The 15560-nt window shown below is 44.2% G+C and overlaps 1 protein-coding gene and 1 long non-coding RNA gene across 11 annotated transcripts in view; one reads left to right on the top strand and one right to left on the bottom strand.

Annotated features, from left to right (window-relative positions):
* The window catches only part of LOC138735840 (casein kinase II subunit alpha), a 60925-nt gene extending 48364 nt beyond the window's left edge, over positions 1-12561 (bottom strand). For 2 of the 10 annotated variants that reach the window (XM_069884332.1, XM_069884331.1), the window contains exons 1-2: positions 12298-12561; positions 10082-10144 (exon numbers count right to left, since the gene is read on the bottom strand). The gene's annotated coding sequence lies outside the window, so the exon portion shown is untranslated. Of the gene's footprint in view, positions 1-8698; positions 8805-10081; positions 10145-12297 lie in introns of those variants that run through there. The other 8 variants (XM_069884336.1, XM_069884337.1, XM_069884334.1 and 5 more) reach the window with 5 other exon arrangements.
* A 38-nt stretch (positions 12562-12599) lies between these two features.
* On the top strand, positions 12600-13756 carry LOC138735842 (uncharacterized). The gene is made up of 2 exons (XR_011339963.1): positions 12600-12698; positions 13435-13756. It is a non-coding gene; the product is annotated as an uncharacterized lncRNA (long non-coding RNA).
* Positions 13757-15560: the final 1804 nt, after the last annotated feature.

The raw sequence follows: 15560 nt of genomic DNA, 5'->3' as shown, positions 1-15560 counted from the left end.
TATATGAGGTCAACATTTGAAATAAGATGAATATATTTATCAGCCTATGCTCCAATTCTAAGAAATTTACTGTCTCTTCAAAATGCTAAGAACACATTAAATAAAATTAAGCAGAAGTTGGAGATGAAAACAAAATGCCTCAAAAAAGTGTTAAAATAGAATATATAATCAGAATTGCAAATTGGCCAAGGATATTTAAAACAAATGGCATGGCAGAAATTTAACACACAACAGTGCAAAATTCTGCAAACAATTTAGGTTATCAGTTTCTCCCTGCTCTAAATTTCTGTTCATTAGTGAACATACAGAACAAGAAAAAAGCTGGCAAGAAAGAATTCTGGACTCAATTCATGGAGATTACCAATTGAAAATGGTTCATCTCACTGATGAAAAATCTGGAGCCCTGTATTTACAGTCATCAGATAGATTGGTATTAACATCACAGATCTCATATTTGGGATTATGATGTCCTTAATTTTGACCCGTGGGTATGAAAGACTAAACAAAAGTCACCTTCTTCATAATGCATTTATACAGAACACAGTACTGAAGCAACAGTTGCAATAATTTATATCTCAAGTCTGATTAGTCAGAAAAATTGCATTCTTAATTAAATCTTGAAAAGACTAAGAAAAAGATTGATCTTACTAGAATTCTGTGACACGTGGTGTACCACAGTGATCAGTGTTGATCGTGAGGAAGGTTGACAAAGGATACAGTGAGAGTACAAATGAAAATGTGGGTCAAGAAACGGCAGATGGAATTAATCCTTTCAAGTGCGAGGTGTTGCAAATTGTGAGGTAAAAAATTGAGGAAAGTGAACAGTAAAAGGTAGGACCTTGAGGAGCATTGATATACAGAGGGATCTGGACATAGAAGTCCATAACTCCCTGAATGTGGTAATGCAAGCACATATGGAGATTTGCAAGCAAGGTTTTTTTTTGAGATATCTGGAATGCACTGCCAGAGAAGTGGAGGAAACAGACACACAGCAACATTTAAGAGGCATTTAGACAGGCACATGAACAGGCAAAAGATGGAAGAATTTATACCATGCGTTGTCAGATAGGATTAGTTTAAACAAGCACCATGATTGGTGAACACATGGTGCGCTGAGCTCTTTTCTATGAGAGGAAACGCACCAATTGACATACTTGATTTTAACAAACACAGTTTTTTTCATAGAACCCATTTGTTTGCCCAGAGAGATAAAACCAAATTCTGTCTTCTGCAACTTACATCTCCACTATGCAATGAAAGCATAGTGGTTCGTCCATGCCCTACTATGAAGTATAGCAGATCTGCAAATGACAAACACAATTGTGTCAATGAGCTAAACTGCCTGAACACCCAACAGGTTCTGCTTATCTGTAATTAACTGGGATGGATGCCTCAGAAAGTGCATGGTTAAGCCTTCTATTCTAGAACATCTTGATGGTATTTGTCAGGAAGTAAAACTCAGAAGGAGGTTGGGGTAAAAGAAGGGGCATCCTCTCAAAGCTCAAGCATATTTTAGAGTCCGCTGCTCCCCAAAGACATTCAAAACCTTAATATTTAACATCTTAAGCTTTTGTGACATTAAAATTAAACCACATTAAGACAATCAAACAATAAGTTAAGCTAGGTGACTCCCGTGCAGGAGGAGGGGAAGATTCCTCAGTATAATGCTGAAGAATCTGAACAAGACAGATATTGAGCTCCACAAGGAGACAAAGCCAATAGAATTTGGTCCAAAGCTTTTTAACGAAGTCAGAGATGTTCAGCATGGAAAATGTCACTTTAGCTTTCATTTTCAAGTTTTGAGCAACAGAATTCTCTCCATCAAGAACATCAACAAGAGGTGGTCTTAAGAAAGTAGCCTCTATCCTCAAGGATCCCCACCACCCAGGCCATGCCCCCTTCACACTAGAAGGAGGTACAGGAGCCAGCGGCACAATTTGCACTGTAATGCTGCCGCAAAACAATGAATTTCATGACATGTTCACGACAATAAATTCTGATCCTGAATCGTTATGGTAAATTCATTACTGCAATGTAAAAGTTCCCAACTAAATACAGGCTGTGCTTCTTTAATCCAGCAACGTTGGAACCTGACCATTGCCGGATCACAGAAATTGTCCCCTAAGGGAACATATCAAAGGTAGAACAAAGCTTAAAACAGGAAATAATACTGTGAGGTGGCAAGGTTAGTGCAATGCCTTTACAGCACCTACTGGGGTTCGAGACCCGAGCTGTCTGTAAGAAGTTTGTACTTAACGGCGACAGATTCATCCTTTACAGCACCAGCGATTGGGATCGGGGTTCAAGTCCCGCGTTATCTGTAAAGAGTTTGTACCAACAGCAGCAGATTCAGCCTTTATAGCACCTAATACTGTGAGGTGGCAAGGTTAGTGCAATGCCTTTACAGCACCTTCTGGGGTTCGAGTCCCACACTGTCTGTAAGAAGTTTATACTAATGGCAGCAGATTCAAACATGCCAGACCATGGGAGGAGCCAGACCATGGGAGGAGCCAGACCATGGGAGGAGCCAGACCATGGGAGGAGCCAGACCATGGGAGGAGCCAGACCATGGGAGGAGCCAGACCATGGGAGGAGCCAGACCATGGGAGGAGCCAGACCATGGGAGGAGCCAGACCATGGGAGGAGCCAGACCATGGGAGGAGCCAGACCATGGGAGGAGCCAGACCATGGGAGGAGCCAGACCATGGGAGGAGCCAGACCATGGGAGGAGCCAGACCATGGGAGGAGCCAGACCATGGGAGGAGCCAGACCATGGGAGGAGCCAGACCATGGGAGGAGCCAGACCATGGGAGGAGCCAGACCATGGGAGGAGCCAGACCATGGGAGGAGCCAGACCATGGGAGGAGCCAGACCATGGGAGGAGCCAGACCATGGGAGGAGCCAGACCATGGGAGGAGCCAGACCATGGGAGGAGCCAGACCATGGGAGGAGCCAGACCATGGGAGGAGCCAGACCATGGGAGGAGCCAGACCATGGGAGGAGCCAGACCATGGGAGGAGCCAGACCATGGGAGGAGCCAGACCATGGGAGGAGCCAGACCATGGGAGGAGCCAGACCATGGGAGGAGCCAGACCATGGGAGGAGCCAGACCATGGGAGGAGCCAGACCATGGGAGGAGCCAGACCATGGGAGGAGCCAGACCATGGGAGGAGCCAGACCATGGGAGGAGCCAGACCATGGGAGGAGCCAGACCATGGGAGGAGCCAGACCATGGGAGGAGCCAGACCATGGGAGGAGCCAGACCATGGGAGGAGCCAGACCATGGGAGGAGCCAGACCATGGGAGGAGCCAGACCATGGGAGGAGCCAGACCATGGGAGGAGCCAGACCATGGGAGGAGCCAGACCATGGGAGGAGCCAGACCATGGGAGGAGCCAGACCATGGGAGGAGCCAGACCATGGGAGGAGCCAGACCATGGGAGGAGCCAGACCATGGGAGGAGCCAGACCATGGGAGGAGCCAGACCATGGGAGGAGCCAGACCATGGGAGGAGCCAGACCATGGGAGGAGCCAGACCATGGGAGGAGCCAGACCATGGGAGGAGCCAGACCACAGAGCACCTGATAAAAGAGATACAACTTGTACAAAGTTTTTCATATTCCTGCTTGGATCTCAAACCAAGATGAACCTCGGATGCCGTGCCTGTTCCTCAATGCTCTTCTCCAAAGATTTGCAACTTCAGAAGAAATTCCTCCTCATTTTTATCTTAAATCCCAGTTGTTGGCTTTCCAACAAGGTGAGATACACTCAGCAAATAATATATCCCCTCAGAATCTTGTATGATTCAACAAGATCAGCTTAATTTTCTGAACTCTAAAGGCAACCTCCACAAACTATGCCCCTCATTCTAGGAATCAACCTAATAATTTCTGAACTACTGCCTATTCATGCATGTTTCACTTTGAATAAGTAATATTTGATCTCATTTCACTAATCCTTTAGCAGAAAGACAATAGAATATTACAGCGCTGGACATGTCCTTTAGACCATAATGTTGTGCTGACCTAAATCAACCTACATCAGATCAATCTAACCCTTCCCAACCTCACACTCATAACCCTCTATTTTTCTTACGTCCATGTGTCTAAGAATCTTTTCAATGTCCCTATTGTTCCAAACTCCTCCACCGCCCCAGGCGATTATCTGAAGGCTTTCAAAAGGTCTTTTTATAGTGGTTAAAAAAAAGCAAATGTAAAGGTGGATATTCTCTGCCTTTACATCGCTGCACCTACCTTTACAAAAACACCAATGGTAGATGCTGGATGCGGACTCTGATCTTTCTGGGGGTATGGGGGTAGTCCCAGAGGTGGAGCGAGTCGCTCCATAAAGGCAATGCCACTAAAGGCAAATGCTTAGGGCCAGGCTGATGTGGTTGCGATAACATCGTCTGCCCACAACCCACCACCAGGGCTCCCATGGTGATTGATGCTGGGGTTAGGGCTCCCTTCTGCCATCAGAAATGTCCTCTTCCCATTTCTCCTCTATCCCATGCTCCTTCACTGAGCTGAGTAACAAAAACGGCCAGTGCTTGGCACAGATGTCCGACCTCACTGTGACGGGCAGCACTACTGCACCCCTCGCCCCGCCTTCCTCAGTTCCCGACGCCACTCTTCATAAAAGCAACGCTAGAGCAGCCTTATAGGCTTTCTCCTTAAAAGGTAAGTCTGCCTTTTTTCCCCTCATTCAGCCAACTGCAACGTGGCGTCGTTCCATTAAAAGGGCTAAAGAGGTGACCACAACTTGACAGATGCACTCATTGTAACCTTCCAAACTTTGATTCTGGAATGATTTCACAGATTAGAAGGTAGCGAGAAATGAAGACCTCCCAACTTTCATATTTCATCCCTTTGCCATAAAGGCTAACATGCCACTTGCCTAATTGTTCACCTTCCAACCTTTATTTCATGGATTGAGAGCAAAATCCCGCTCCAAACAGCACTCTTTCATTTAAAGAAAATTATATTTCTTTATTCTTCCTATCAAAGTATATGCCACCTGCTTGTTCACTTAATCTATATACACCCATATATTTACAATTTGTCAAATTGAAAATAATCTATTTAAACCAGTTTCATGTTCGTTCCTATTGGGTTTTCAAACAATTCTTTCAGGTGACCAACTTTAATCAAAAAGGTTCATCTGCACACAGGTGTTTATAAGTGGAGATTGTGACCCTTTAACATCTCACTGTGGAATACACCAAAGTAGCAATTTTTTTGTCCCAAACTAATATCCTGTACTATTCACAATTCCTCTTAAGTTGTACAATTATATCCAAATACATCGACTGTTCCCCTTCATCCACACTCATTACATCCTAAAAGAACTCAAAACACAAACTTACTGGCCTAAACTTTCTTATTTGGTTATATTCCTTTCTAAAATAGAGCATTAAATTTTCAGTTTTCTAATGCAGCTGGACAATTCCAAAATCTATGGAAGATCACACCCAAAGCAACCATTTGAATTAAGACTCATAGATGCAGGCCATCAATTCCAAGGGAATAGTCAACCTTCAATCTCATTGGTTTCCCCCTTCACCTGACAAATGAACTAACCATTTTTTGTGTCAACCTGGATACGTGTATTGACAAGTTATTTGAATGTTGGAATCATCTCACCCAGTTTAAAAACTCAGAACACATTTTCAAGCAGTGATTTTGCTGGAAAACAAATGCACAATTCAGAGAAATTCTTCTCACTTTTTTCCATTGTCAACTGCACAATAATAGCACTGCCATGACTGCACTTAATCCACAGTACAGTAATTGGTGAAAACCTTGTTTTCATGGCTTAAATCCAGTCTACATAGTACACTTCAGTCAGATGGTGGGGAATCTATAGAATTTATTGCAAGAGACAGTTGTGGAGGCTGTCATTTGGTCCATTTAAAGCAGAGGTTGATATATTCTTAATTACTAGTGGCAAAGGTGATAGGGTGAAGGCAGAATAGGATTGAGGGGAAAATAAATCAGCCAGGATTCGAATGGTGGAGCAGACTTGATGGGCTGAATGTCCTAATTTTGGACCTGTCTTATGGTTTTATTTGTACTATTTGCATCACTTGCAATAGTTTCAGTACTGTTATTTTTTCTATCTTATAATATACAATAACAACCATTTCATTCTAGCAAACTGAAGATTTGCAAGCAATTACCTGCAAACATTGACTTGAGTACACACTAGCTTGAGCAGACCTCACCTAAGACCTATCCTGCCAAATCCAGCAAGGATTTCTGCAGGTTCAACGGTAAACTGCGAGGGACACACTTTGCAGCAATGAGTTAATTCTACTCTTCAAATGGAACAGAAAGCACCTACAAGTGAATCAGACGTAACCAGTCACAGTTTCAACTATTCTCATCAGGGCCCCCCAGCACAAAGCCTTGTTTTCTTTTCACCTTACATACATAAATATTTGTCATGTAGTCAGTAGGAGAGAAGCAAGGAATAAACCAATACGTCTATTTCACAGAGAAGACTTTGAGCAGTGTCCGGGGTGGGGCCATAGTCAAAGGAAGGTTGAGAATGGCTGGTTTAGATAACCGGCTCGATTAGTTTGCTGTTACCCATATATATATATGTATATATATATATATATATATATGGCAACAATCCATTCACCCAAACTCTGCAATCCCCAATCCATCATTAAAATCTCACTTTAATGAGAAAACAACTTTAAACAACAACTACCATAAATTTTAAACTGAAACCATTTGTCTTGATTATTTTTGTAGAGGCTCAACTACCTAGTTCAGAACTGTAGCCTATTCTTTAAAGTTTCAAATGAATGATAAGGGAATAAATAAACCTTGGCCCAAATAAAGCATTATAATATTTGAATTTCGTTCATTTTAAGCAACATTCTCAAGCCCACAAGCACAAAAGAATTTTAGCTTATAAACAAAAATTCCAAAATGTTAACTCTGCCTTCTCAACCAAAGAGCATTAACCTAATTAATGTAAATCGAGACAATTGTGATGTCCTTTGTGTACTTCAGTCTATCAACCGTGTCCTCTCCTGCTTGTTGAAATACATACTATTGTTTCTTTGAAATATCCACTGTCAAGCTGAAGGCAGATATTAATATCACAGAAAAACTAGCTTAGAAATCAGTGATATTCCTTAAAGTAGCACCAGCAAATATAGCTACACGCGAACCAGAAATCATCATTGTAAATCTGCAGTTTGAAACTGTTTGTACTCCTCACCTTGCCAATTCTTCCCTTCTCCCCAGCCTTTTATTCAGACACCTGCCTGCTTTATACTCATATTGTACTCGAAATGTCAGTTACATATCTCTACCTCCTATGGATGCTACAAGACCTGCTGAGTTCCTCCAACATTTCTGTGTTTTTACTAGTTTGAAACTCAGTCCTACTTAAAGTCCAAAGATAATAGTCCACTTTGAAGTCTTGATTTCCTATACTTCCCAATCTCGATATCCATTTACAACTCAAGATCAAAGCACAATGGAGATTATTACAAAATTCTGAAAGTACATTGAACAATTCAGAGGCCTTGAGTTTGTCATCCCTCTAATGCCTCTATGATAAAAGGAGTACAATTAATCCCACTCTCCCACCCCACCACATTCCCCCCCACCCCTTGACTTTCTTCACCACCTTTCCCTGGCTATTCTCTTTTTGAAAGTCATCCATACTTTGCAATTCTTGATTTATAGATCATAAAACTTTGGAAAAAGCAAAATTCTTCACATCTCCTTCTAGTTCATTCACCAATTACACTGGACAACAATTTTTTCCAAAAGCTTTGCTTCCTGAAAAATAATTGGTAATTATGACATACAACCTCAAGATGAATACAAAGATAATTTCAGATTTGCTCTATCATGTAGGAAGTTGGTGAAACATTAAATAAACTTTTATTGAATTTAGCATGCTTAATCACATAATGACGCTGACACATTGCCTTAGTTCAAATGACCCAAAAATGTTTTGCCACTGATTCTCATTTGTACTCGGCATGTAATGCCTCCCATGTCAGTGTCCAACAATAGATGGCCAGCATTGATGGATTCCAGTTGCCCTGATACCACTTTTCTTGAAACCTTTCACTCTCTGCACCAAGATGAGCAGGGAAGATGTTCAAGTGCAAATACAGAAAATGAATTTTCATGACATGTTGCACTTCAAGGTTTTGTAGACTTGAAGTAGAAATAAAATATGACAGGAAATCACAAAAGTAGGCCATATCTAGGTGATAGGAACATTTTAAGGTGATTTTCGTGATCAGCAGTCCAAAATCCATAAAATGCACCCAAAATGTTTAGGAAGCAATATCTTCATTGTCAAGTGTTATCTTTAATCCATATCCTTCAATCGTGTATTAAAACCCACATTTTATGGTCTTCATAATTATCTCTGAATTCCTTCCTAAACTTTGTTGATATCAAGAAAACATGGAGTGATTTTTTTTAAAATATACACACAAATGGTGCCAGAACCAAAAGATTTAATATCCTATCTGCTATGGTGGCCAGTAAAGGCAACAATACCAAACAAGGGTATATAGACTCTTTAATGGTTACTTGTTTGAAGAATCCCTTTTGCCCATTGAAGAAAAATGTCCATGTCCTGCCTGCATTCAAAGCTTTCATATGCAGTTCTTGAAACCAACTGAAAATTGTGGCATTTAATTTATACTGTCTCACCTCTATTTTAAAAAAGAATCACACCATCTTTATCTGCATGTGATTTCACTCTTCATGTGCCTGCCTGTTTCCATAGTCCATGTTCCATGTCTAGGTCAAGCAATTTCTGCAAAAGTAAAATAGTCGACATTTCAGCTCAAAATGTCAACCATTCTTTTTCTCCCTCTGATGCAGCTTGACCTGCTGAATTTCTCCAGCAGATTATGTTTGACTTCAGATTCCAGCATCTGCAGTCCCATGTGGTTCCACTGAGATCTGCTTCTCTCACACTCGTCCATCCACCCATAGACACCAGTGCACATTTTCCTCCAGGCCCTAACCCTTGTGTTTCAATTTCTGCTCATGTCTATGATGGAGATCTTTATCAAACTACTTTTCAAAGTCAATCTTCTGTGACAATAGATGGAATGCTCTTGCAGATGGCTAGCACTCAAGTTTACATATCAACTTGACTTCCCTCTTCACAAACCATTTCATCACAAAATTTGGAATTGATTGACAACCTTGTTTACATATTAGAAGCCAAGACCAAACTTTCAAGGGAATCAAATGAATCTATCAAAATCAGAAATATAGGCACATGTTTCAGATAAACACGTCTGTCTCCTCCTTTTGTGCACTATCAGGCATACTGTGTAATTTAATCTTGTAACAGTTTTTTTTAAATTTTCACTCAATGAATCTACAGAACATCAAAATAGAAAATGTTTTACTTTTAACTCCAATTTTATATTTTGAAAGGTAGTAATATTCAGCAACAACCATTTTTCTAACATGCAGCTACTTTGGAAAGCAAGTTGTTTACACAGTGAATAAATTGGTTGATCATCTCAAGTCGATAATTTCTAGTCTCAGCTACCTGAAAAATCATACAACTATCTTCTTTTCTGCAAAGCACAGCTTGCAAATGTCATCATAAATTTTGCAGTAAAATAATCAGAAATTGAATAATTTAAATTTTGCTTTTAAATAATTTGATGGTCTAAGCAGGCACATTAATGATGTTCCTTGCACCTTTCTTAATAAAGAATAGATCTCAGCAAAGTGAAATTAAAAATATACATTTTAAATTGCAACCTATTGTACCCAATTCCACTGAAAATTGACATTTCCACATTTGAGGCTCAGTTTCCAATAATAGCATTTCACAGTCAATTCATAAAATGTCTTCATACAACTACAAAATATTCCACACCAAATTGTCCCACCCAAAAAAACAGGCTATCAAAAGGTTAATGGATACAATATCCAATTTATAGTTTATAAATTGCAAGACAATATATATTTTTTTTTAAATTATAAAGGACCTCTGTAAATTTTACCATTAGAAATCCATTCCTGCATTAAAGTTCAATCATTCAACATTAAATCACACAAACCCACCTAACTCATCTTGTTTTTTTTTCATTTTAATCTGTACAATCTCATTTTCCTCTTTGACCTACCCTGCAAACAATAAAACTAAGATTAAGATCAAACAGGCTTCTATTTAATACATTTATTTATGGGATTATGGACATCACTGCCATTGCTGATACATCAAGACTGGCCATTCTCAACTGAAACATGGAAAACAAAACCATGGATAAGTATTTTGTGTTTATTATGCAGTCGGTAGGAGAGAAATCAGGAAGAAACCAAAACGTAATTGTTTCACAGGGAAGAGGGCCCAAAAATCATTGAGGAGAGCCTTTGGGGGGGGGGGGGTTGGGTGACATAGCAGAAAAAGGTTGAGATTGCCTTATCTAGACGATCTCCAATTCTCCCTGGCGAAGTCAACCTTATGTATGCAATCCCAGACAAGAATGGCTGATCTTTCCCTAAAAGGACACTTGTGCTCCAGTCAGGTTTTTAAACAGTCTGATAGTTTCACAATCAACATTATTGATGCCAGCATTTATTCCAATTATAATTACTCAAATATAAACTCTATTTGACTTGATAGCATTCAAAATAACACCTCTAAACCAATGGACTAGTTATCATTAAAAATCCAAATCATGAGATATTAATGCAGACTGGGGGAAAAAGTTACACTACGATGGCTACACTATCCCATCATATATACATCAGAACTCCCATGCCCGGGATACAACCCCACTTGCTACCCATGTACTGGTCCCCCAAAGTGCATCCCCAAAATCACACATGCTACATCAACTCCACAAGCCCCCCCCCCAAAATGTATTATCGCCCCCCCTGATGAAACCTTCAAAAACCCACATGCATGAGAGATCCTCCCCAACACGGATGAGCCCCTCCCCAACTCCACACATGCAAGAACCTCCTCCCCAACCGCACTACTCACATTACATCCCTCGCAACCACATGCATTATAGCCCACCCCACACACCCATTTCCCCTCCCATCCCACCACGGAGGGGATATCCATCTATACCATTCCCACCACAGAGGGGATAGCCCGCACCTAACCCCTCCCACCCCCACTACAGGGGGGGTATCCAACCCATTGACCCCCCCACTCCATTCCCCACCACAGTGGAATAGCCCACCCATTCACATCCCCACCACAGGATAGTCCATCCATTCCCCCACCATAGAGAGATCCCAACCATTCCCCACCCCCCCCCCCCCCCCATTGCCACCACAGGGTGATACCCCAGCCAACAGCCCCCACAACTATCCTCACCACAGGGGAATATTCCACCCATTCCCCACCGTGTCCCCACCACAGGGGGATATCCCATCCATTCACACCCCCCATATGCAACACAGGGGGAATATCCCACCCATTCTTAACCCCCCCACAATACACAACACAGGGGGAACATCCCACCCATTCTTACCTCCCCATCCATACCGCAGGGGGATATCCCACCCTCCCCCCCCTCCATACCAACAACAGTGGGGGGGGGGGGGAATATCAAACCCATTCCCATCACTACCAGAGCAAGGGGGGGGGGGGATGTGTGAAGATATCACACTCCTTCCCATCCTCATCACAGTGGTGGGAATGTCATGTTGCTTACCATCCCCACCACAGGGAGGAGAACATCACACCCCTTCCCATCCCCACCACAGGGGAACATCACACCCCTTCCCATCCCCACCACAGGGGAACATCACACCCCTTCCCATCCCCACCACAGGGGGACATCACACCCCTTCCCATCCCCCACCACGGGGGGGGGGGGGAACATCACACCTATTCCCATCCCCACAATAGGGGGGATATCACACCCTTTTCTCCATCCCCACCATTCACCCACAGAAGATATCACACCCATTCCCCACCACTCACCCCACGGGGGAATATCACACCCATTTCCCCCCCCCCCCACCCCAAGCAATCCCTACCACAGGGGGGGGGGGGAAATATCACACCCATTCCCTCTCCCATTTCCACCATATCCCACGTGGGAATTTCACACCCATTCCCAACCCGCGAGGGGGGGGGTGTAATTAACACATTCCCCCTCCCATCCCTACCACGGAAGGGGGGGGGGGTTAGGAAATATCACACCCATTTCCCCTCCCCGCCCCAGCCTGGTGTTCGGCCCCAGCATCGCCCCCGCCCTCAGGCCCCCCTCCCAGCGGCCTATCCCTGCCCCCCCCCACCTCCATTACACCCCCCTCACCTGCCTGCGCCTCAGGATTTTCCTCTCTCTTTCTCTTTTTTAGGGGGGAAAGGAAATTGCTCGGGAGAAGGGAGGGGACGGCTTCTCTTCCTAATTCTTGCAGTGTGCGCGTATATAGTGGTCTGTTTCTCGCCCCCGATCGTGCGCTCCTCCTGCCTCCCCTTTAACTCCGAACCGTTCGGCGCGGAAAACACCGACTGCCGACAATATGGCGGCGCCGCGCTTCCCCCGCCAGCCCCGCGCCACAACGAGGCTGCGCCGGCCTGTGCCCTGCCCAACACCGTCCGCCGATCACACCCCAGCTGGAGGGACGCCTGAACCTGTTGCACACCGTCAGGGACTTTTCTGTTCCCACCTCCTTCTGCAGCACCCTGCTTCAGGCAATCACTAGAAGCTTTACGGTACTGTATTTGAAACTTTTATGAATGCACCTTCGAATTATTCTCAATTTACTCCAAAATCCCTTTTAATGGAAAGTCATCGTTAATTCCCTAATTTTTCTTCTTCTTTGGCTTGGCTTCGCGGACGAAGATTTATGGAGGGGTAATGTCCACGTCAGCTGCAGGCTCGTTGGTGGCTGACAAGTCCGATGCGGGACAGGCAGACACGGTTGCAGCGGTTACAAGGGAAAATTGGTTGGTTGGGGTTGGGTGTTGGGTTTTTCCTCCTTTGTCTTTTGTCAGTGAGGTGGGCTCTGTGGTCTTCTTCAAAGGAGGTTGCTGCCCGCTGAACTGTGAGGCGCCAAGATGCACGGTTTGAGGCGAGATCAGCCCACTGGTGGTGGTCAATGGGGCAGGCACCAAGAGATTTCTTTAGGCAGTTCTTGTACCTCTTCTTTGGTGCACCTCTGTCTTGGTGGCCAGTGGAGAGCTCGCCATATAACACGATCTTGGGAAGGCGATGGTCCTCCATTCTGGAGACGTGACCCACCTAGCACAGTTGGGTCTTCAGCCTAATATAGCATGTGTAAATCCCCCAAATGTTAAAACACACACTATTGAATGCCCTCTCATTTTATTTAAACCCCCTACAAATTATTGTCAATAAAAAAAAACCTTTCTTGCAGATGCCAAAATTACTCAAGGTCTTTATAAAATGGAATTGTTGAATACCCCATGTTTAATCTGTGTATTGTAGCTGCTCGCCCATGCAACAGGCAAAACCGGCTCACAAAGTCGCGGTCAAGTCTGCAGAAGATCTGACTGAGATCTCCGGATAGAAGGCAAGCCTACAGCCTGGCAGCTGACGTCATAAAGGTCCCGGGAGTCACAAGCGCCTTTGGGTTCCGAGGGATTTGCAATGAACTGGAATTCACCGTCTATTTATTGTTCATATGGCTGGCTCCACTCTCACCTACCCCAATATAAACCTTCGTTTTCCCACCTTACCTCAGATTCACCTGAGGACTATGGGTGTGACTATTGATTGTAAGCTATTAAAAGTGTGTTTGTACTCCTCACTTGTCTCTGAGTGCAATCCGTCGCATTACAATTTTAATAGCTTCACTTTGAAGTAGGATGGAAGCCCTGTTCAATCCAGGCATGTTCCAGATCGACCCTCTGTCCCCTGAGGCCCCAGAGGAATTTGCCTATTGTCTGGAGTGCTTCCAGTCCTACCTGACGGCCACACAAGATGCCTTCAATTCCGATAGTCACTGGAGATCTGCTCTTCTCTCTCTCTCGAGTCAGCCTCAAGGGGTTCGTTGTCATCAGAGACTGTGCTACATATGAGTTGGCCGTAGAAAGCATGATGGCCTGCTACATGAGGCAGGTGAGGCACTGGTTCTCTCAATGCCAGCAGTATCCTGGTGAGTCGCTGGAGAATTACGTCCTTGAATTGTGGACCCTGACCAGAAAATACCACAAAATAGAACAAATCTGGACACTCTTGTGGCAGGAGTGAGGTCGAGGTACATGAGGCAGCAACTGCTGGGAATTGGGGAAGAAAGACTTGGCCAGCACCCTGAAGCTGGTGAAAGCAATCAAACAGACCCACCCTCATGGGCGAAAGTGGTACCTTTCAGAGGACTGGTCATTGGGGCGCCAGTAACCCACGTAGCTCCAGCGCCATCTCCTTCAGTCACATGCAACCAGGATGCTACTTCTGTGGACAGGCACAGCATGCCCAATGCCCCGCAAAGGACTCCGTGTGCTCAGGATGCAGTAACCAAGGGCTCTGGGTGAAAGTCTGCCAGACTAAAGGAGCCCAAAAAGGGCAACCGCGAGTGCAACCCCCGAAACATTATTTGACCCGTGCCCAAGTCCTGAAGTGCCAGCCTCAGCCTCTCCATGCTGCATGCCGCCAGCATCTAGCTGCACCTTGTGGCAAGACACGCCACCAGAAGTAAAGCTACAGCAGCCATCTTGCTGTACCTCGTGGTCGACGCCATCTTGTCTGCTCATGGGCCAAGAGGAGAGAGTTGACATCAGCAAGGGGAGAGACGAGGTTTCTGGAGCACTGGCATTGGTCGTCCTGGATCAGGCAATACCCCACCAATTGAATAACTCAAAGATGGAGGTGAGGATAAGTGGACATTTGACTGATTGTTTGGTAGATGCTGGCTCCACAGAGGGCTTTATAAACTCTGCGATGGCTCTGTGGTACAACTTAAGAGTGTACCCGACATTTTCCTAGCTTCACACTCGCACTCTGCGATGATTCAAGGGTATTGTATAGTACATCTAACTGTAAAAGGGGGGAATTTTTTAAGTTCTGATTGTATGTACTGAAGGATTTGTGTGCTCCTGTGTTACCTTAAAAGTGTGACCATGGAGGTCTTTGGCTCACTTCCTCCAAACACAGTATGGTACGGAAGGTCCCAAAAGCCGGACACCACATGTGGTCTCTCCACCCTAAATATTAATTCCCCCCCCCCCTCCCCATTGTTGTTTCTGAACCTGACTCCCAATTGCAAACCAATAACTACAAAGAGCAAGTCATACAGGCAGGGAATCGGGAATTTATTAGAGTCGAGACACACCGGCTGCTCAAAGAAAATATAATTGAGCCTAGCAACAGCCCATGGAGAGCCCAGGTGGTAGTTGTGAAAGGGAAACAAAAGTCCAGGCTAGTGAATGGCTATAGCCAAACAATTAATCGTTTCACACTCCTGGACACATATCCCCTCCCTCAAATTTCGGACATGGTAAACAAAATTGCGCAGTACCAGGTCTATTCAACCATTGACCTGAAAGCTCCATACCACCAGTTACCAATCCGTTCTGAGGACCACCCCTACACCCTACACAGTATTTGAGGCAGAC

Source organism: Narcine bancroftii, chromosome 6 (genome assembly GCF_036971445.1).
Source record: "Narcine bancroftii isolate sNarBan1 chromosome 6, sNarBan1.hap1, whole genome shotgun sequence".
NCBI lineage: Eukaryota > Metazoa > Chordata > Chondrichthyes > Torpediniformes > Narcinidae > Narcine > Narcine bancroftii.
Note: the sequence above shows the minus strand (reverse complement) of the source record. Positions and strands in the feature narration are given on the sequence as shown.